This window comes from Odontesthes bonariensis, chromosome 12, assembly GCF_027942865.1.
Source record: "Odontesthes bonariensis isolate fOdoBon6 chromosome 12, fOdoBon6.hap1, whole genome shotgun sequence".
NCBI lineage: Eukaryota > Metazoa > Chordata > Actinopteri > Atheriniformes > Atherinopsidae > Odontesthes > Odontesthes bonariensis.
In genome coordinates, this window is record NC_134517.1 from 1,278,177 (window position 1) to 1,300,356 (window position 22,180).

The window sequence follows — 22,180 nt, forward strand, 5'->3', positions numbered from 1 at the left end:
GCTTGAGCTGCAGCTCTGCCCACACGCACGATACCCTCTGCATACTTACAAGCGCATAAAAACCCAAATGCGGAGGGGTTTTTGAAAATTTCTAGGGGGCGCCACTGAGCCATTTTGCTCCGCCCACACACGATACCCTTTACATACGTACGAGTTCATCAGGGTGGACGTGTGTGCCAAGTTTCATGACCTTGCGATCATGATAAGGCTTTCAAATCACAAACGCCATAACACGATTTTCACCGCCTGGCCACGCCCACACCATTCTGAGTTTGGAAAAGTTTCTCCATGAATTTTTCCCCCCATGTCTTAAGAGTAACCTGGCCAAGTTTGAAGCCTGTAGCATTAAATCTGTAGGAGGAGTTTGAGGTGTGGAAAAAAAAGACGTTTCCAACCCCCAGCAGGTGGCGCTGTAGGTGTTTATTACTTTTTTATATGTGCGCATTCAAGCTGGGTCCAGCAATCACTGTATGAAGTTTGGGACAGATTGGATAATGTATGTGGAAGTTATAAGCGACTTAATTTTTCATGGCGAGTCATAAATTTGAGGCGTGGCCACGGCCACGCCCTTTGAGGTTTGAAAAAGTTTCTCCATGAATTTTTCCCCCCATGTCTTAAGAGTAACCTGGCCAAGTTTGAAGTGTGTAGCATTAAATCTGTAGGACAAGTTCGATCAAATGCGAGGTGTGGGAAAAAAAAGACGTTTCCGACCACCAGCAGGTGGCGCTGTAGGTTGATGTCACTATGTTATATGTGCGCGTTCAAGCTGGGTCCAGCATTCACCGTATGAAGTTTGGGACAGATTGGATAATGTATGTGGAAGTTATAAGCAAATTCATTTTTTGTGGCGAGTGATGGCGAATCATCGAACTTTGAGAAGTCGCCACGGCCACGCCCTTTAAGTTTTGAAAAAGTTTCTCCATGAATTTTCCCCCCCATGTCTGAAGAGTAACCTGGCCAAGTTTGAAGTCTGTAGCATTAAATCTGTAGGACAAGTTCGATCATAAGCAAGGCTTGGAATCGGTCAAAAATGGCACGAAAACGCACATTCCATCCAAAATGGCCGCCTTCCTGTGTACATGGGACCATGACGGCATGAGACTTTTTTGTGCGTCTGGGCATGATGAATGACTGTACCGACTTTCGTCGTCCCAAGCGAAACTAATCCTATTAAGGGGATCATTTTTATGCATCGTAGGGGGCGCTACAGAGCCAATGAGCAACTCCCAAAGATATAATGTTTAGATTCTTTCATGTCGTCGACTGGCACGTGGCGCTTGCAAAATTTCCTGAGTTTTCGCATACCTTTTGCAAAGAATAAGAAGAATAATAATAATAACTAGAAAGCTTCAAGCAGCTGTGAGCGGGACCGAGGTGTGCGTACGTTGGGATGTGCGTACGTTGGGGAATGCGCTGAACGCCGTAGTCGCGCAGCTCTGCCCACACGCACGATACCCTCTGCGTTAGTATGAGCACATAATAACCCCAATGCGGAGGGGTTGTTGAAAATTTCTAGGGGGCGACACTGAGCCATTTTGCTCCGCCCACACACGATACCCTTTACATACGTACGAGGTCGACAGGGTGGACGTGTGTGCCAAGCTTCATGACTTTGCGATGATGATAAGGCTTTCAAATCAGAAACGCCATTACAAGATTTTCACCGCCTTGCTACGGCCACGCCCTTTGAGATTTGAAAAAGTTTCTCCATGAATTTTTCCCCCCATGTCTTAAGAGTAACCTGGCCAAGTTTCAAGTCTGTAGCATTAAATCTGTAGGACGAATTCGATAAAATGCGAGGTGTGGAAAAAAAGAGATGTTTCCAACCCCCAGCAGGTGGCGCTATAGGTGGATGTCGCTATGATAATATGTACACATTCAGGCTGGTTCCAGCATTCACCGAATGAAGTTTGGGACAGATTAAATAATGTATGTGGGAGTTATAAGCGACTTCATTTTTTGTGGCGAGTGATGGCGAGTCATCGAACTTTGAGGCGTCGCCACGGCCACGCCCTTTGAGGTTTGAAAAAGTTTCTCCATGAATCTTTCCCCCCATGTCTTAAGAGTAACCTGGCCAAGTTTGAAGTCTGTAGCATTAAATCTGTAGCACAAGTTCGATCTTATGCAAGGCGTGGAATCGGCCAAAAATGGCACGAAAACGCACTTTCCATCAAAAATGGCCGCCTTCCTGTGGATGTGGGACCATGGCGGCATAAGACTTTTTTGTGCGTCTGGGCATGATGAATGAGTGTACCGAATTTCGTCGTCCCACGCAAAACTAACCCCAATGTGTGGACCATTTTTAAGTACCCTAGGGGGCGCCACTGAGCCACTTTGCTCCGCCCACATACGATACCCTTCACATACGTACGAGGTGTTCAGGATGGACGTGTGTGCCAAGTTTCATGACGTTGTGATGATGATAAGGCTTTCAAATCACAAACACCATCACACGATTTTCACCGCCTGGCCACGCCCGAATTGTTCAGAGTTTGGAAAAGTTTCTCCATGAAATTTTGCCCCCATGTCTTAAGAGTAACCTGGCTAAGTTTGAAGCTTGTAGCATTAAATCTGTAGGAGGAGTTTTATAAAATGTGAGGTGTGGCAAAAAAAGACATTTCCGACCACCAGCAGGTGGCGCTATAGGAGGATGTCACTATGATAATATGTACGCGTTCAAGCTGGGTCCAGCATTCACTGTATGAAGTTTGGGACAGATTGGATAATGAGTGTGGAAGTTATAAGCGACTTAATTCTTCATGGCGAGTCATAACTTTGAGGCGTCGCCACGGCCACGCCCTTTGAGGTTTGAAAAAGTTTCTCCATGACTCTTTCCCCCCATGTCTTAAGAGTAATCTGGCCAAGTTTCAAGCTTGTAGCATTAAATCTGTAGGACGAGTTCGATCAAATGCGAGATGTGGAAAAAAAGAGATGTTACCAACCCCCAGCAGGTGGCGCTATAGGTGGATGTCGTTATGATAATATGTACGCATTCAGGCTGGGTCCAGCATTCACCGTATGAAGTTTGGGACAGATTGGATAATGTATGTGGGAGTTATAAGCGACTTCATTTTTTGTGGCGAGTGATGGCGAGTCATCAAACTTTGAGGAGTTGCCACGCCCACGCCCTTTAAGTTTTGAAAAAGTTTCTCCATGAATCCCCCCCCCTATGTCTTAAGAGTAACCTGGCCAAGTTTGAAGTTTGTAGCATTACATCTGTAGGACAAGTTCGATCTTAAGCAAGGCGTGGAATCGGTCAAAAATGGCACGAAAACGCACTTTCCATCCAAAATGGCCGCCTTCCTGTGTACGTGGGACCATGGCGGCAAGAGACTTTTTTGTGCGTCTGGGCATGGTGAATGAGTGTACCGAATTTCATTGTCCTACGCGAAACTAACCCCATTGCGGGCACCATTTTTAAGCATCGTAGGGGGCGCTACAGAGCCAATGAGCAACTCCCAAAGATATAATGTTTAGATTCTTTCATGTCGTCGACTAGCACGTGGCGCTCGCAAAATTTCCTGAGTTTTCGCATACCTTTTGCAAAGAATAAGAAGAACTAGAAAGCTGCAAGCAGCTGTGAGCGGGACCGAGGTGTGCGTACGTTGGGATGTACGCATGTTGGGGCATGCGCTGGACGCTTGAGCTGCAGCTCTGCCCACACGCACGATACCCTCTGCATACTTACAAGCGCATAAAAACCCAAATGCGGAGGGGTTTTTGAAAATTTCTAGGGGGCGCCACTGAGCCATTTTGCTCCGCCCACACACGATACCCTTTACATACGTACGAGTTCATCAGGGTGGACGTGTGTGCCAAGTTTCATGACCTTGCGATCATGATAAGGCTTTCAAATCACAAACGCCATAACACGATTTTCACCGCCTGGCCACGCCCACACCATTCTGAGTTTGGAAAAGTTTCTCCATGAATTTTTCCCCCCATGTCTCAAGAGTAACCTGGCCAAGTTTGAAGCCTGTAGCATTAAATCTGTAGGAGGAGTTTGAGGTGTGGAAAAAAAAGACGTTTCCAACCCCCAGCAGGTGGCGCTGTAGGTGTTTATTACTGTTTTATATGTGCGCATTCAAGCTGGGTCCAGCAATCACTGTATGAAGTTTGGGACAGATTGGATAATGTATGTGGAAGTTATAAGCGACTTAATTTTTCATGGCGAGTCATAAATTTGAGGCGTGGCCACGGCCACGCCCTTTGAGGTTTGAAAAAGTTTCTCCATGAATTTTTCCCCCCATGTCTTAAGAGTAACCTGGCCAAGTTTGAAGTGTGTAGCATTAAATCTGTAGGAGGAGTTCAATCAAATGCGAGGTGTGGGAAAAAAAAGACGTTTCCGACCACCAGCAGGTGGCGCTGTAGGTTGATGTCACTATGTTATATGTGCGCGTTCAGGCTGGGTCCAGCATTCACCGTATGAAGTTTGGGACAGATTGGATAATGTATGTGGAAGTTATAAGCAAATTCATTTTTTGTGGCGAGTGATGGCGAATCATCGAACTTTGAGAAGTCGCCACGGCCACGCCCTTTAAGTTTTGAAAAAGTTTCTCCATGAATTTTCCCCCCCATGTCTGAAGAGTAACCTGGCCAAGTTTGAAGTCTGTAGCATTAAATCTGTAGGACAAGTTCGATCATAAGCAAGGCTTGGAATCGGTCAAAAATGGCACGAAAACGCACATTCCATCCAAAATGGCCGCCTTCCTGTGTACATGGGACCATGACGGCATGAGACTTTTTTGTGCGTCTGGGCATGATGAATGACTGTACCGACTTTCGTCGTCCCAAGCGAAACTAATCCTATTAAGGGGATCATTTTTATGCATCGTAGGGGGCGCTACAGAGCCAATGAGCAACTCCCAAAGATATAATGTTTAGATTCTTTCATGTCGTCGACTGGCACGTGGCGCTTGCAAAATTTCCTGAGTTTTCGCATACCTTTTGCAAAGAATAAGAAGAATAATAATAATAACTAGAAAGCTGCAAGCAGCTGTGAGCGGGACCGAGGTGTGCGTACGTTGGGATGTGCGTACGTTGGGGAATGCGCTGAACGCCGTAGTCGCGCAGCTCTGCCCACACGCACGATACCCTCTGCGTTAGTACGAGCACATAATAACCCCAATGCGGAGGGGTTGTTGAAAATTTCTAGGGGGCGACACTGAGCCATTTTGCTCCGCCCACACACGATACCCTTTACATACGTACGAGGTCGACAGGGTGGACGTGTGTGCCAAGCTTCATGACTTTGCGATGATGATAAGGCTTTCAAATCAGAAACGCCATTACAAGATTTTCACCGCCTTGCTACGGCCACGCCCTTTGAGATTTGAAAAAGTTTCTCCATGAATTTTTCCCCCCATGTCTTAAGAGTAACCTGGCCAAGTTTCAAGTCTGTAGCATTAAATCTGTAGGACGAATTCGATAAAATGCGAGGTGTGGAAAAAAAGAGATGTTTCCAACCCCCAGCAGGTGGCGCTATAGGTGGATGTCGCTATGATAATATGTACACATTCAGGCTGGTTCCAGCATTCACCGAATGAAGTTTGGGACAGATTAAATAATGTATGTGGGAGTTATAAGCGACTTCATTTTTTGTGGCGAGTGATGGCGAGTCATCGAACTTTGAGGCGTCGCCACGGCCACGCCCTTTGAGGTTTGAAAAAGTTTCTCCATGAATCTTTCCCCCCATGTCTTAAGAGTAACCTGGCCAAGTTTGAAGTCTGTAGCATTAAATCTGTAGCACAAGTTCGATCTTATGCAAGGCGTGGAATCGGCCAAAAATGGCACGAAAACGCACTTTCCATCCAAAATGGCCGCCTTCCTGTGTACGTGGCACCGTGATGGCAAGAGACTTTTTGGTGCGTCTGGGCATGATGAATGAGTGTACCGAATTTCGTCGTCCCACGCGAAACTAATCCTATTAAGGGGACCATTTTTATGCACCGTAGGGGGCGCTACAGAGCCAATGAGCAACTCCCAAAGATATAATGTTTAGATTCTTTCATGTCGTCGACTGGCACGTGGCGCTTGCAAAATTTCCTGAGTTTTCGCATACCTTTTGCAAAGAATAAGAAGAATAATAACTAGAAAGCTGCAAGCAGCTGTGAGCGGGACCGAGGTGTGCGTACGTTGGGATATGCGCACGTTGGGGCATGCGCTGGACGCTGGAGCCGCAGCTCTGCCCACACACACGATACCCTCTGCGTACGTACGAGCACATAATAACTCCAATGCGGAGGGGTTTTTGAAAATTTCTAGGGGGCGCCACTGAGCCATTTTGCTCAGCCCACACACGATACCCTTCACATACGAACGAGGTCATCAGGGTGGACGTGTGTGCCAAGTTTCATTAAGTTGCGATGATGATAAGGCTTTCAAATCACAATCGCCATCACAGGATTGTCACCGCCTGGCCACGCCCACACCGTTCAGAGTTTGGAAAAGCTTCTCAAGAGTTTTCTTCCCCCCTAGCTTAAGAGTAACCTGGCCAAGTTTGAAGATTTTACCATTAAATATGTAGGAGGAGTTTGATCAAATGCGAGGTGTGAAAAAAAAAGATGTTTCCAACCACCAGCAGGTGGCGCTATGGGTGGATGTCACTATGATAATATGTACGCGTTCAGGCTGGGTCCAGCATTCACCGTATGAAGTTTGGGACAGATTGGATAATGTATGTGGGAGTTATAAGCAACTTAATTTGTTGTGGCGAGTGATGGCGAGTCATAGAACTTTGAGGCGTCGCCACGCCCACGCCCTTTGAGGTTTGAAAAAGTTTCTCCATGAATTTTTCCCCCCATGTCTTAAGAGTAGCCTGGCCAAGTTTGAAGTCTGTAGCATTAAATCTGTAGGACAAGTTCGATCTTATACAAGGTGTAGAATCGGTCAAAAATGGCACGAAAACGCACTTTCCATCCAAAATGGCCGACTTCCTGTGGACGTGGGACCATGGCGGCATGAGACTTTTTTGTGCGTCTGGGCATGATGAATGAGTGTACCGAATTTCGTCGTCCCACGCAAAACTAACCCCAATGTGTGGACCATTTTTAAGTACCCTAGGGGGCGCCACTGAGCCACTTTGCTCCGCCCACACACGATACCCTTCACATACGTACGAGGTGTTCAGGATGGACGTGTGTGCCAAGTTTCATGACGTTGTGATGATGATAAGGCTTTCAAATCACAAACACCATCACACGTTTTTCACCGCCTGACCACGCCCGAATTGTTCAGAGTTTGGAAAAGTTTCTCCATGAATATTTGCCCCCATGTCTTAAGAGTAACCTGGCTAAGTTTGAAGCTTGTAGCATTAAATCTGTAGGAGGAGTTTTATAAAATGTGAGGTGTGGCAAAAAATGACATTTCCGACCACCAGCAGGTGGCGCTATAGGAGGATGTCACTATGATAATATGTACGCGTTCAGGCTGAGTCCAGCATTCACCGTGTGAAGTTTGGGACAGATTGGATAATGAGTGTGGAAGTTATAACCGACTTAATTCTTCATGGCGAGTCATAACTTTGAGGCGTCGCCACGGCCACGCCCTTTGAGGTTTGAAAAAGTTTCTCCATGACTCTTTCCCCCCATGTCTTAAGAGTAATCTGGCCAAGTTTGAAGCTTGTAGCATTAAATCTGTAGGACGAGTTCGATCAAATGCGAGATGTGGAAAAAAAGAGATGTTTCCGACCACCAGCAGGTGGCGCTATAGGTAGATGTCGTTATGATAATATGTATGCGTTCAGGCTAGGTCCAGCATTCACCGTATGAAGTTTGGGACAGATTGGATAATGTATGTGGGAGTTATAAGCGACTTAATTTGTTGTGGCGAGTGATGGCGAGTCATCGAACTTTGAGGAGTTGCCACGCCCACGCCCTTTAAGTTTTGAAAAAGTTTCTCCATGAATTTCCCCCCCCATGTCTTAAGAGTAACCTGGCCAAGTTTGAAGTCTGTAGCATGAAATCTGTAGGACAAGTTCGATCTTAAGCAAGGCGTGGAATCGGCCAAAAATGGCACGAAAACGCACTTTCCATCCAAAATGGCCGACTTCCTGTGTACGTGGGACCATGGCGGCCTGAGACTTTTTTGTGCGTCTGGGCATGATGAATGAGTGTACCGAATTTCGTCGTCCCACGCAAAACTAACCCCAATGTGTGGACCATTTTTAAGTACCCTAGGGGGCGCCACTGAGCCACTTTGCTCCGCCCACACACGATACCCTTCACATACGTACGAGGTGTTCAGGATGGACGTGTGTGCCAAGTTTCATGACGTTGTGATGATGATAAGGCTTTCAAATCACAAACACCATCACACGTTTTTCACCGCCTGACCACGCCCGAATTGTTCAGAGTTTGGAAAAGTTTCTCCATGAATATTTGCCCCCATGTCTTAAGAGTAACCTGGCTAAGTTTGAAGCTTGTAGCATTAAATCTGTAGGAGGAGTTTTATAAAATGTGAGGTGTGGCAAAAAATGACATTTCCGACCACCAGCAGGTGGCGCTATAGGAGGATGTCACTATGATAATATGTACGCGTTCAGGCTGAGTCCAGCATTCACCGTGTGAAGTTTGGGACAGATTGGATAATGAGTGTGGAAGTTATAAGCGACTTAATTCTTCATGGCGAGTCATAACTTTGAGGCGTCGCCACGGCCACGCCCTTTGAGGTTTGAAAAAGTTTCTCCATGACTCTTTCCCCCCATGTCTTAAGAGTAATCTGGCCAAGTTTGAAGCTTGTAGCATTAAATCTGTAGGACGAGTTCGATCAAATGCGAGATGTGGAAAAAAAGAGATGTTTCCGACCACCAGCAGGTGGCGCTATAGGTAGATGTCGTTATGATAATATGTATGCGTTCAGGCTAGGTCCAGCATTCACCGTATGAAGTTTGGGACAGATTGGATAATGTATGTGGGAGTTATAAGCGACTTAATTTGTTGTGGCGAGTGATGGCGAGTCATCGAACTTTGAGGAGTTGCCACGCCCACGCCCTTTAAGTTTTGAAAAAGTTTCTCCATGAATTCCCCCCCCCATGTCTTAAGAGTAACCTGGCCAAGTTTGAAGTCTGTAGCATTAAATCTGTAGGACAAGTTCGATCTTAAGCAAGGCGTGGAATCGGCCAAAAATGGCACGAAAACGCACTTTCCATCCAAAATGGCCGCCTTCCTGTGTACGTGGGACCATGGCGGCAAGAGACTTTTTTGTGCGTCTGGGCATGGTGAATGAGTGTACCGAATTTCATTGTCCTACGCGAAACTAACCCCATTGCGGGCACCATTTTTAAGCATCGTAGGGGGCGCTACAGAGCCAATGAGCAACTCCCAAAGATATAATGTTTAGATTCTTTCATGTCGTCGACTAGCACGTGGCGCTCGCAAAATTTCCTGAGTTTTCGCATACCTTTTGCAAAGAATAAGAATAATAACTAGAAAGCTGCAAGCAGCTGTGAGCGGGACCGAGGTGTGCGTACGTTGGGATGTGCGTACGTTGGGCATGCGCTGGACGTTGGAGCCGCAGCTCTTCCCACACGCACGATACCCGCTGTGTACTTACGAGCACAGCATAACCCCAATGCGGAGGGGTTTTTGAAAATTTCTAGGGGGCGCCACTGAGCCATTTTTCTCCGCCCACACACGATACCCTTTACATACGTACGAGGTCGTCAGGGTGGACGTGTGTACCAAGTTTCATTACCTTGAGATGATGATAAGGCTTTCAAATCACAAACGTCATCACACGATTTTAACCGCATGGCCACGCCCACACCGTTCAGAGTTTGGAAAAGTTTCTCCATGAATTGTTGCCTCCATGTCTTAAGAGTAACTTGGCTAAGTTTGAAGTTTGTAGCATTAAATCTGTGGGAGGAGTTTGATAAAATGTGAGGTATGGAAAAAAAAGACGTTTCTGACCACCAGCAGGTGGCGCTGTTGGTGGATGTCACTATTTTATCTATGCGCGTTCAGGCTGGGTCCAGATATCACCGTATGAAGTTTGGGACAGATTGGATAATGTATGTGGAAGTTATAAGCGACTTAATTTTTCATGGCGAGTCATAACTTTGAGGCGTCGCCACGGCCACGCCCTTTGAGGTTTGAAAAAGTTTCTCCATGACTCTTTCCCCCCATGTCTTAAGAGTAACCTGGCCAAGTTTGAAGCTTGTAGCATTAAATCTGTAGGACGAGTTCGATCAAATGCGAGATGTGGAAAAAAAGAGATGTTTCCGACCACCAGCAGGTGGCGCTATAGGTGGATGTCGTTATGATAATATGTACGCGTTCAGGCTGGGTCCAGCATTCACCGTATGAAGTTTGGGACAGATTGGATAATGTATGTGGGAGTTATAAGCGACTTCATTTGTTGTGGCGAGTGATGGCGAGTCATCGAACTTTGAGGAGTTGCCACGCCCACGCCCTTTAAGTTTTGAAAAAGTTTCTCCATGAATTCCCCCCCCCATGTCTTAAGAGTAACCTGGCCAAGTTTGAAGTCTGTAGCATGAAATCTGTAGGACAAGTTCGATCTTATGCAAGGCGTGGAATCGGCCAAAAATGGCACGAAAACGCACTTTCCATCCAAAATGGCCGCCTTCCTGTGTACGTGGCACCGTGATGGCATGAGACTTTTTGGTGCGTCTGGGCATGATGAATGAGTGTACCGAATTTCGTCGTCCCACGCGAAACTAATCCTATTAAGGGGACCATTTTTATGCACCGTAGGGGGCGCTACAGAGCCAATGAGCGACTCCTAAAAATATAAAGTTTAGATTCTTTCATGTCGTCGATTGGCAGGTGGCGCTCGCAAAATTTCGTGAGTTTTCGCATACCTTTTGCAAAGAATCGGAAATAATAATAATAATAATAACTAGAAAGCTGCAAGCAGCTGTGAGCGGGACCGAGGTGTGCGTACGTTGGGATGTGCGTACGTTGGGCATGCGCTGGACGCTGGAGCTGCAGCTCTGCCCACACGCACGATACCCGCTGTGTACTTACGAGCACAGCATAACCCCAATGCGGAGGGGTTTTTGAAAATTTCTAGGGGGCGCCACTGAGCCATTTTTCTCCGCCCACACACGATACCCTTTACATACGTACGAGGTCGTCAGGGTGGACGTGTGTACCAAGTTTCATTACCTTGAGATGATGATAAGGCTTTCAAATCACAAACGCCATCACACGATTTTCACCGCATGGCCACGCCCACACCGTTCAGAGTTTGGAAAAGTTTCTCCATGAATTGTTGCCTCCATGTCTTAAGAGTAACTTGGCTAAGTTTGAAGCTTGTAGCATTAAATCTGTGGGAGGAGTTTGATAAAATGTGAGGTATGGAAAAAAAAGACGTTTCTGACCACCAGCAGGTGGCGCTGTTGGTGGATGTCACTATTTTATCTATGCGCATTCAGGCTGGGTCCAGCTATCACCGTATGAAGTTTGGGACAGATTGGATAATGTATGTGGAAGTTATAAGCAACTTAATTTTTCATGGTGAGTCATAACTTTGAGGCGTCGCCACGGCCACGCCCTTTGAGGTTTGAAAAAGTTTCTCCATGACTCTTTCCCCCCATGTCTTAAGAGTAACCTGGCCAAGTTTGAAGCTTGTAGCATTAAATCTGTAGGACGAGTTCGATCAAATGCGAGATGTGGAAAAAAAGAGATGTTTCCGACCACCAGCAGGTGGCGCTATAGGTGGATGTCGTTATGATAATATGTACGCGTTCAGGCTGGGTCCAGCATTCACCGTATGAAGTTTGGGACAGATTGGATAATGTATGTGGGAGTTATAAGCGACTTCATTTGTTGTGGCGAGTGATGGCGAGTCATCGAACTTTGAGGAGTTGCCACGCCCACGCCGTTTAAGTTTTGAAAAAGTTTCTCCATGAATTTCTCCCCCCATGTCTTGAGAGTAACCTGGCCAAGTTTGAAGTCTGTAGCATGAAATCTGTAGGACAAGTTCGATCTTATGCAAGGCGTGGAATCGGCCAAAAATGGCACGAAAACGCACTTTCCATCCAAAATGGCCGCCTTCCTGTGTACGTGGCACCGTGATGGCAGAGACTTTTTGGTGCGTCTGGGCATGATGAATGAGTGTACCGAATTTCGTCGTCCCACGCGAAACTAATCCTATTAAGGGGACCATTTTTATGCACCGTAGGGGGCGCTACAGAGCCAATGAGCAACTCCCAAAGATATAATGTTTAGATTCTTTCATGTCGTCGACTGGCACGTGGCGCTTGCAAAATTTCCTGAGTTTTCGCATACCTTTTGCAAAGAATAAGAAGAATAATAATAAACCTTACAGATACAATAGGGTCCTTGCAGTTTCACTGCTCGGTCCCTAATAATAATAAACCTTACAGATACAATAGGGTCCTTGCAGTTTCACTGCTCGGTCCCTAATAAACCTTACAGATACAATAGGGTCCTTGCAGTTTCACTGCTCGGTCCCTAATAATAATAAACCTTACAGATACAATAGGGTCCTTGCAGTTTCACTGCTCGGTCCCTAACTAGAAAGCTGCAAGCAGCTGTGAGCGGGACCGAGGTGTGCGTACGTTGGGATGTGCGCACGTTGGGGCATGCGCTGGACGCTGGAGCCGCAGCTCTGCCCACACACACGATACCCTCTGCGTACGTACGAGCACATAATAACTCCAATGAGGAGGGGTTTTTGAAAATTTCTAGGGGGCGCCACTGAGCCATTTTGCTCAGCCCACACACGATACCCTTCACATACGAACGAGGTCATCAGGGTGGACGTGTGTGCCAAGTTTCATTAAGTTGCGATGATGATAAGGCTTTCAAATCACAAACGCCATCACACGATTGTCACCGCCTGGCCACGCCCACACCGTTCAGAGTTTGGAAAAGCTTCTCAAGAGTTTTCTTCCCCCCTAGCTTAAGAGTAACCTGGCCAAGTTTGAAGATTTTAGCATTAAATGTGTAGGAGGAGTTTGATCAAATGCGAGGTGTGAAAAAAAAAGATGTTTCCAACCACCAGCAGGTGGCGCTATGGGTGGATGTCACTATGATAATATGTACGCGTTCAGGCTGGGTCCAGCATTCACCGTATGAAGTTTGGGACAGATTGGATAATGTATGTGGGAGTTATAAGCAACTTAATTTGTTGTGGCGAGTGATGGCGAGTCATCAAACTTTGAGGCGTCGCCACGCCCACGCCCTTTGAGGTTTGAAAAAGTTTCTCCATGAATTTTTCCCCCCATGTCTTAAGAGTAACCTGGCCAAGTTTGAAGTCTGTAGCATTAAATCTGTAGGACAAGTTCGATCTTATACAAGGTGTAGAATCGGTCAAAAATGGCACGAAAACGCACTTTCCATCCAAAATGGCCGACTTCCTGTGGACGTGGGACCATGGCGGCATGAGACTTTTTTGTGCGTCTGGGCATGATGAATGAGTGTACCGAATTTCGTCGTCCCACGCAAAACTAACCCCAATGTGTGGACCATTTTTAAGTACCCTAGGGGGCGCCACTGAGCCACTTTGCTCCTTCCACACACGATACCCTTCACATACGTACGAGGTGTTCAGGATGGACGTGTGTGCCAAGTTTCATGACGTTGTGATGATGATAAGGCTTTCAAATCACAAACACCATCACACGATTTTCACCGCCTGACCACGCCCGAATTGTTCAGAGTTTGGAAAAGTTTCTCCATGAATTTTTGCCCCCATGTCTTAAGAGTAACCTGGCTAAGTTTGAAGCTTGTAGCATTAAATCTGTAGGAGGAGTTTTATAAAATGTGAGGTGTGGCAAAAAATGACATTTCCGACCACCAGCAGGTGGCGCTATAGGAGGATGTCACTATGATAATATGTACGCGTTCAGGCTTGGTCCAGCATTCACCGTATGAAGTTTGGGACAGATTGGATAATGAGTGTGGAAGTTATAAGCGACTTAATTCTTCATGGCGAGTCATAACTTTGAGGCGTCGCCACGGCCACGCCCTTTGAGGTTTGAAAAAGTTTCTCCATGACTCTTTTCCCCCTTGTCTTAAGAGTAATCTGGCCAAGTTTGAAGCTTGTAGCATTAAATCTGTAGGACGAGTTCGATCAAATGCGAGATGTGGAAAAAAAGAGATGTTTCCAACCCCCAGCAGGTGGCGCTATAGGTGGATGTCGTTATGATAATATGTACGCGTTCAGGCTGGGTCCAGCATTCACCGTATGAAGTTTGGGACAGATTGGATAATGTATGTGGGAGTTATAAGCGACTTCATTTTTTGTGGCGAGTGATGGCGAGTCATCGAACTTTGAGGAGTTGCCACGCCCACGCCCTTTAAGTTTTGAAAAAGTTTCTCCATGAATTCCCCCCCCCATGTCTTAAGAGTAACCTGGCCAAGTTTGAAGTCTGTAGCATTAAATCTGTAGGACAAGTTCGATCTTAAGCAAGGCGTGGAATCGGCCAAAAATGGCACGAAAACGCACTTTCCATCCAAAATGGCCGCCTTCCTGTGTACGTGGGACCATGGCGGCAAGAGACTTTTTTGTGCGTCTGGGCATGGTGAATGAGTGTACCGAATTTCATTGTCCTACGCGAAACTAACCCCATTGCGGGCACCATTTTTAAGCATCGTAGGGGGCGCTACAGAGCCAATGAGCAACTCCTAAAGATATAATGTTTAGATTCTTTCATGTCGTCGACTAGCACGTGGCGCTCGCAAAATTTCCTGAGTTTTCGCATACCTTTTGCAAAGAATAAGAAAGAAAGAAAGAAAGAATAACTAGAAAGCTGCAAGCAGCTGTGAGCGGGACCGAGGTGTGCGTACGTTGGGATGTGCGTACGTTGGGCATGCGCTGGACGCTGGAGCCGCAGCTCTTCCCACACGCACGATACCCGCTGTGTACTTACGAGCACAGCATAACCCCAATGCGGAGGGGTTTTTGAAAATTTCTAGGGGGCGCCACTGAGCCATTTTTCTCCGCCCACACACGATACCCTTTACATACGTACGAGGTCGTCAGGGTGGACGTGTGTACCAAGTTTCATTACCTTGAGATGATGATAAGGCTTTCAAATCACAAACGTCATCACACGATTTTCACCGCATGGCCACGCCCACACCGTTCAGAGTTTGGAAAAGTTTCTCCATGAATTGTTGCCTCCATGTCTTAAGAGTAACTTGGCTAAGTTTGAAGTTTGTAGCATGAAATCTGTAGGACAAGTTCGATCTTAAGCAAGGCGTGGAATCGGTCAAAAATGGCACGAAAACGCACTTTCCATCCAAAATGGCCGCCTTCCTGTGTACGTGGGACCATGGCGGCAAGAGACTTTTTTTTGCGTCTGGGCATGATGAATGAGTGTACCGAATTTCGTTGTCCTACGCAAAACCAATCCTATTAAGGGGACCATTTTTAAGCATCATAGGGGGCGCTACAGAGTCAATGAGCGACTCCCAAAAATATAAAGTTTAGATTCTTTCATGTCGTCGACTGGCATGTGGCGCTCGCAAAATTTCCTGAGTTTTCGCATACCTTTTGCAAAGAATAAGAAAGAAAGAAAGAACTAGAAAGCTGCAAGCAGCTGTGAGCGGGACCGAGTGTGCGTACGTTGGGATGTGCGCACGTTGGGCATGCGCTGGACGCCGTAGTCGCGCAGCTCTGCCCACACGCACGATTCCCATTGCGTACATACGAGCACACAATAACCCCAATGCATAGGGGTTTTTGAAAATTTCTAGGGGGCGCCACTGAGCCATTTTACTCCGCCCACACACAATACCCTTTACATACGTACGAGGTCGTCAGGGTGGACGTGTGTACCAAGTTTCATGACTTTGCGATGATGATAAGGCTTTCATATTACAAACGGCATCACGCGATTTTCACCTCTGGCCACGCCCACACCGTTCAGAGTTTGGAAAAGTTTCTCCATGAAGTTTTGCCCCCATGTCTTAAAAGTAACCTGGCCAAGTTTGAAGATTTTAGCATGAAATATGTAGGAGGAGTTTGATCAAATAAGAGGTGTGGAAAAAAATGAAGTTTCCAACCACCATTAGTTGGCGCTGTAGGTGGATATCACTTTTTTATATGTGCATGTTCAGGCTGGGTCCAGCATTCACCGTATGAAGTTTGGGACAGATTGGATAATGTAGGTGGAAGTTATAAGCGACTTAATTTTTTATGGCGAGTCATAAATTTGAGGCGTCGCCACGGCCACGCCCTTTAAGTTTTGAAAAAGTTGGCCAATGATTTTTTCGGCCCATGTCTTAAGAGCAACCTGGCCAAGTTCCAAGGTTTTTGCATTAAATATGTAGGAGGAGTTCGATCAAATGCGATGTGTGGAAAAAAAAAGAAATTTCCAACCACCAGCAGGTGGCGCTGTAGGTGGATGTCTCTATTTTATATGTACACATTCAGGCTGGGTCCAGCATTCACCGTATGAAGTTTGGGACAGATTGGATAATGTATGTGGGAGTTATAAGCGACTTGATTTTTTATGGCGAGTCATAAATTTGAGGCGTCGCCACGGCCACGCCCTTTAAGTTTTGAAAAAGTTGGCCAATGATTTTTTCGGCCCATGTCTTAAGAGCAACCTGGCCAAGTTTGAAGGTTTTTGCATTAAATATGTAGGAGGAGTTCGATCAAATGCGAGGTGTGGAAAAAAAAAGACATTTCCAACCACCAGCAGGTGGCGCTATAGGTGGATGTCACTATTTTATATGTGAGCTTTCAGTCTGGGTCCAGCATTCACCGTATGAAGTTTGGGACAGATTGGATAATGTATGTGGGAGTTATAAGCGACTTCATTTTTCGTGGCGAGTGATGGCGAGTCATCAAACTTTGAGGCGTCGCCACGGCCACGCCCTTTAAGTTTTGAAAAAGTCGGCCAATGAATTTTTCCCTCCATGTCTTAAGAGTAACCTGGCCAAGTTTGAAGGTTTTTGCATTAAATATGTAGGAGGAGTTCGATCAAATGCGAGGTGTGGAAAAAAAAAGACATTTCCAACCACCAGCAGGTGGCGCTATAGGTGGATGTCACTATTTTATATGTGAGCTTTCAGTCTGGGTCCAGCATTCACCGTATGAAGTTTGGGACAGATTGGATAATGTATGTGGGAGTTATAAGCGACTTCATTTTTCGTGGCGAGTGATGGCGAGTCATCAAACTTTGAGGCGTCGCCACGGCCACGCCCTTTAAGTTTTGAAAAAGTTGGCCAATGATTTTTTCGGCCCATGTCTTAAGAGCAACCTGGCCAAGTTTGAAGGTTTTTGCATTAAATATGTAGGAGGAGTTCGATCAAATGCGAGGTGTGGAAAAAAAAAGACATTTCCAACCACCAGCAGGTGGCGCTATAGGTGGATGTCACTATTTTATATGTGAGCTTTCAGTCTGGGTCCAGCATTCACCGTATGAAGTTTGGGACAGATTGGATAATGTATGTGGGAGTTATAAGCGACTTCATTTTTCGTGGCGAGTGATGGCGAGTCATCAAACTTTGAGGCGTCGCCACGGCCACGCCCTTTAAGTTTTGAAAAAGTTGGCCAATGAATTTTTCCCTCCATGTCTTAAGAGTAACCTGGCCAAGTTTGAAGTCTGTAGCATTAAATCTGTAGGACAAGTTCGATCTTATGCAAGGCGTGGAATCGGTCAAAAATGGCACGAAAACGCACTTTCCATCCAAAATGGCCGCCTTCCTGTGGACGTGGGACCATGGCGGCAAGAGACTTTTTTGTGCGTCTGGGCATGATGAATGAGTGTACCAAATTTCGTCGTCCCATGCGAAACTAATCCTATTAAGGGGACCATTTTTAAGCATCATAGGGGGCGCTACAGAGTCAGTGAGCGACTCCCAAAAATATAAAGTTTAGATTCTTTCATGTCGTCGACCGGCACGTGGCGCTCGCAAAATTTCCTGAGTTTTCGCATACCTTTTGCAAAGAATAAGAAAGAAAGAAAGAAAGAAAGAATAATAACTAGAAAATTGCAAGCAGCTGTGAGCGGGACCGAGGTGTGCGTACGTTGGGATGTGCGCATGTTGGGGCATGCGCTGGACGCTTGAGCTGCAGCTCTGCCCACACGCACGATACCCTCTGCATACTTACAAGCACATAAAAACCCAAATGCGGAGGGGTTTTTGAAAATTTCTAGGGGGCGCCACTGAGCCATTTTGCTCCGCCCACACACGATACCCTTTACATACGTACGAGGTCATCAGGGTGGACGTGTGTGCCAAGTTTCATGACCTTGCGATCATGATAAGGCTTTCAAATCACAAACGCCATCACACGATTTTCACCGCCTGGCCACGCCCACACCATTCTGAGTTTGGAAAAGTTTCTCCATGAATTTTTCCCCCCATGTCTTAAGAGTAACCTGGCCAAGTTTGAAGCCTGTAGCATTAAATCTGTAGGAGGAGTTTGAGGTGTGGAAAAAAAAGACGTTTCCAACCCCCAGCAGGTGGCGCTGTAGGTGTTTATCACTGTTTTATATGTGCGCATTCAGGCTGGGTCCAGCAATCACCGTATGAAGTTTGGGACAGATTGGATAATGTATGTGGAAGTTATAAGCGACTTAATTTTTCATGGCGAGTCATAAATTTGAGGCGTGGCCACGGCCACGCCCTTTGAGGTTTGAAAAAGTTTCTCCATGAATTTTTCCCCCCATGTCTTAAGAGTAACCTGGCCAAGTTTGAAGCCTGTAGCATTAAATCTGTAGGAGGAGTTTGAGGTGTGGAAAAAAAAGACGTTTCCAACCCCCAGCAGGTGGCGCTGTAGGTGTTTATCACTGTTTTATATGTGCGCATTCAGGCTGGGTCCAGCAATCACCGTATGAAGTTTGGGACAGATTGGATAATGTATGTGGAAGTTATAAGCGACTTAATTTTTCATGGCGAGTCATAAATTTGAGGCGTGGCCACGGCCACGCCCTTTGAGGTTTGAAAAAGTTTCTCCATGAATTTTTCCCCCCATGTCTTAAGAGTAACCTGGCCAAGTTTGAAGCCTGTAGCATTAAATCTGTAGGAGGAGTTTGAGGTGTGGAAAAAAAAGACATTTCCAACCCCCAGCAGGTGGCGCTGTAGGTGTTTATCACTGTTTTATATGTGCGCATTCAGGCTGGGTCCAGCAATCACCGTATGAAGTTTGGGACAGATTGGATAATGTATGTGGAAGTTATAAGCGACTTAATTTTTCATGGCGAGTCATAAATTTGAGGCGTCGCCACGGCCACACCCTTTGAGGTTTGAAAAAGTTGGCCAATGATTTTTTCCCCCCATGTCTTAAGAGTAACCTGGCCAAGTTTGAAGCTTGTAGCATGAAATCTGTAGGAGGAGTTTGATCAAATGCGAGGTGTGGAAAAAAAAAGACATTTCCAACCACCAGCAGGTGGCGCTATAGGTGGATGTCACTATTTTACATGTGCGCGTTCAGGCTGGGTCCAGCAATCACCGGTTGAACTTTGGGAAAGATTGGATTATGTATGTGGAAGTCATAAGCGACTTAATTTTTTGTGGCGAGTGATGGCGAGTCATCAAACTTTGAGGCGTCGCCACGGCCACGCCCTTTAAGTTTTGAAAAAGTTGGCCAATGAATTTTTCCCTCCATGTCTTAAGAGTAACCTGGCCAAGTTTGAAGTCTGTAGCATTAAATCTGTAGGACAAGTTCGATCTTATGCAAGGCGTGGAATCGGTCAAAAATGGCACGAAAACGCACTTTCCATCCAAAATGGCCGCCTTCCTGTGGACGTGGGACCATGGCGGCAAGAGACTTTTTTGTGCGTCTGGGCATGATGAATGAGTGTACCAAATTTCGTCGTCCCATGCGAAACTAATCCTATTAAGGGGACCATTTTTAAGCATCATAGGGGGCGCTACAGAGTCAGTGAGCGACTCCCAAAAATATAAAGTTTAGATTCTTTCATGTCGTCGACCGGCACGTGGCGCTCGCAAAATTTCCTGAGTTTTCGCATACCTTTTGCAAAGAATAAGAAAGAAAGAAAGAAAGAAAGAATAATAACTAGAAAATTGCAAGCAGCTGTGAGCGGGACCGAGGTGTGCGTACGTTGGGATGTGCGCATGTTGGGGCATGCGCTGGACGCTTGAGCTGCAGCTCTGCCCACACGCACGATACCCTCTGCATACTTACAAGCACATAAAAACCCAAATGCGGAGGGGTTTTTGAAAATTTCTAGGGGGCGCCACTGAGCCATTTTGCTCCGCCCACACACGATACCCTTTACATACGTACGAGGTCATCAGGGTGGACGTGTGTGCCAAGTTTCATGACCTTGCGATCATGATAAGGCTTTCAAATCACAAACGCCATCACACGATTTTCACCGCCTGGCCACGCCCACACCATTCTGAGTTTGGAAAAGTTTCTCCATGAATTTTTCCCCCCATGTCTTAAGAGTAACCTGGCCAAGTTTGAAGCCTGTAGCATTAAATCTGTAGGAGGAGTTTGAGGTGTGGAAAAAAAAGACGTTTCCAACTCCCAGCAGGTGGCGCTGTAGGTGTTTATCACTGTTTTATATGTGCGCATTCAGGCTGGGTCCAGCAATCACCGTATGAAGTTTGGGACAGATTGGATAATGTATGTGGAAGTTATAAGCGACTTAATTTTTCATGGCGAGTCATAAATTTGAGGCGTGGCCACGGCCACGCCCTTTGAGGTTTGAAAAAGTTTCTCCATGAATTTTTCCCCCCATGTCTTAAGAGTAACCTGGCCAAGTTTGAAGCCTGTAGCATTAAATCTGTAGGAGGAGTTTGAGGTGTGGAAAAAAAAGACATTTCCAACCCCCAGCAGGTGGCGCTGTAGGTGTTTATCACTGTTTTATATGTGCGCATTCAGGCTGGGTCCAGCAATCACCGTATGAAGTTTGGGACAGATTGGATAATGTATGTGGAAGTTATAAGCGACTTAATTTTTCATGGCGAGTCATAAATTTGAGGCGTCGCCACGGCCACACCCTTTGAGGTTTGAAAAAGTTGGCCAATGATTTTTTCCCCCCATGTCTTAAGAGTAACCTGGCCAAGTTTGAAGCTTGTAGCATGAAATCTGTAGGAGGAGTTTGATCAAATGCGAGGTGTGGAAAAAAAAAGACATTTCCAACCACCAGCAGGTGGCGCTATAGGTGGATGTCACTATTTTACATGTGCGCGTTCAGGCTGGGTCCAGCAATCACCGGTTGAACTTTGGGAAAGATTGGATTATGTATGTGGAAGTCATAAGCGACTTAATTTTTTGTGGCGAGTGATGGCGAGTCATCAAACTTTGAGGCGTCGCCACGGCCACGCCCTTTAAGTTTTGAAAAAGTTGGCCAATGAATTTTTCCCTCCATGTCTTAAGAGTAACCTGGCCAAGTTTGAAGTCTGTAGCATTAAATCTGTAGGACAAGTTCGATCTTAAGCAAGGCGTGGAATCGGTCAAAAATGGCACGAAAACGCACTTTCCATCCAAAATGGCCGCCTTCCTGTGTACGTGGGACCATGGCGGCAGGAGACTTTTTTTTGCGTCTGGGCATGATGAATGAGTGTACCGAATTTCGTCGTCCCACGCGAAACTAATCCTATTAAGGGGACCATTTTTAAGCATCATAGGGGGCGCTACAGAGTCAATGAGCGACTCCCAAAAATATAAAGTTTAGATTCTTTCATGTCGTCGATTGGCAGGTGGCGCTCGCAAAATTTCCTGAGTTTTTGCATACCTTTTGCAAAGAATAAGAAAGAAAGAAAGAAAGAATAATAATAATAATAATAATCCTTACAGATACAATAGGGTCCTTGCAGTTTCACTGCTCGGTCCCTAATAAACCTTACAGATACAATAGGGTCCTTGCAGTTTCACTGCTCGGTCCCTAATAAACCTTACAGATACAATAGGGTCCTTGCAGTTTCACTGCTCGGTCCCTAATAATAATAAACCTTACAGATACAATAGGGTCCTTGCAGTTTCACTGCTCGGTCCCTAATAAACCTTACAGATACAATAGGGTCCTTGCAGTTTCACTGCTCGGTCCCTAATAATAATAAACCTTACAGATACAATAGGGTCCTTGCAGTTTCACTGCTCGGTCCCTAATAAACCTTACAGATACAATAGGGTCCTTGCAGTTTCACTGCTCGGTCCCTAATAAACCTTACAGATACAATAGGGTCCTTGCAGTTTCACTGCTCGTTCCCAAAAACACCGGGGAAAATACCGAGGTCATGACCTGTGTGTCCTCAATGCT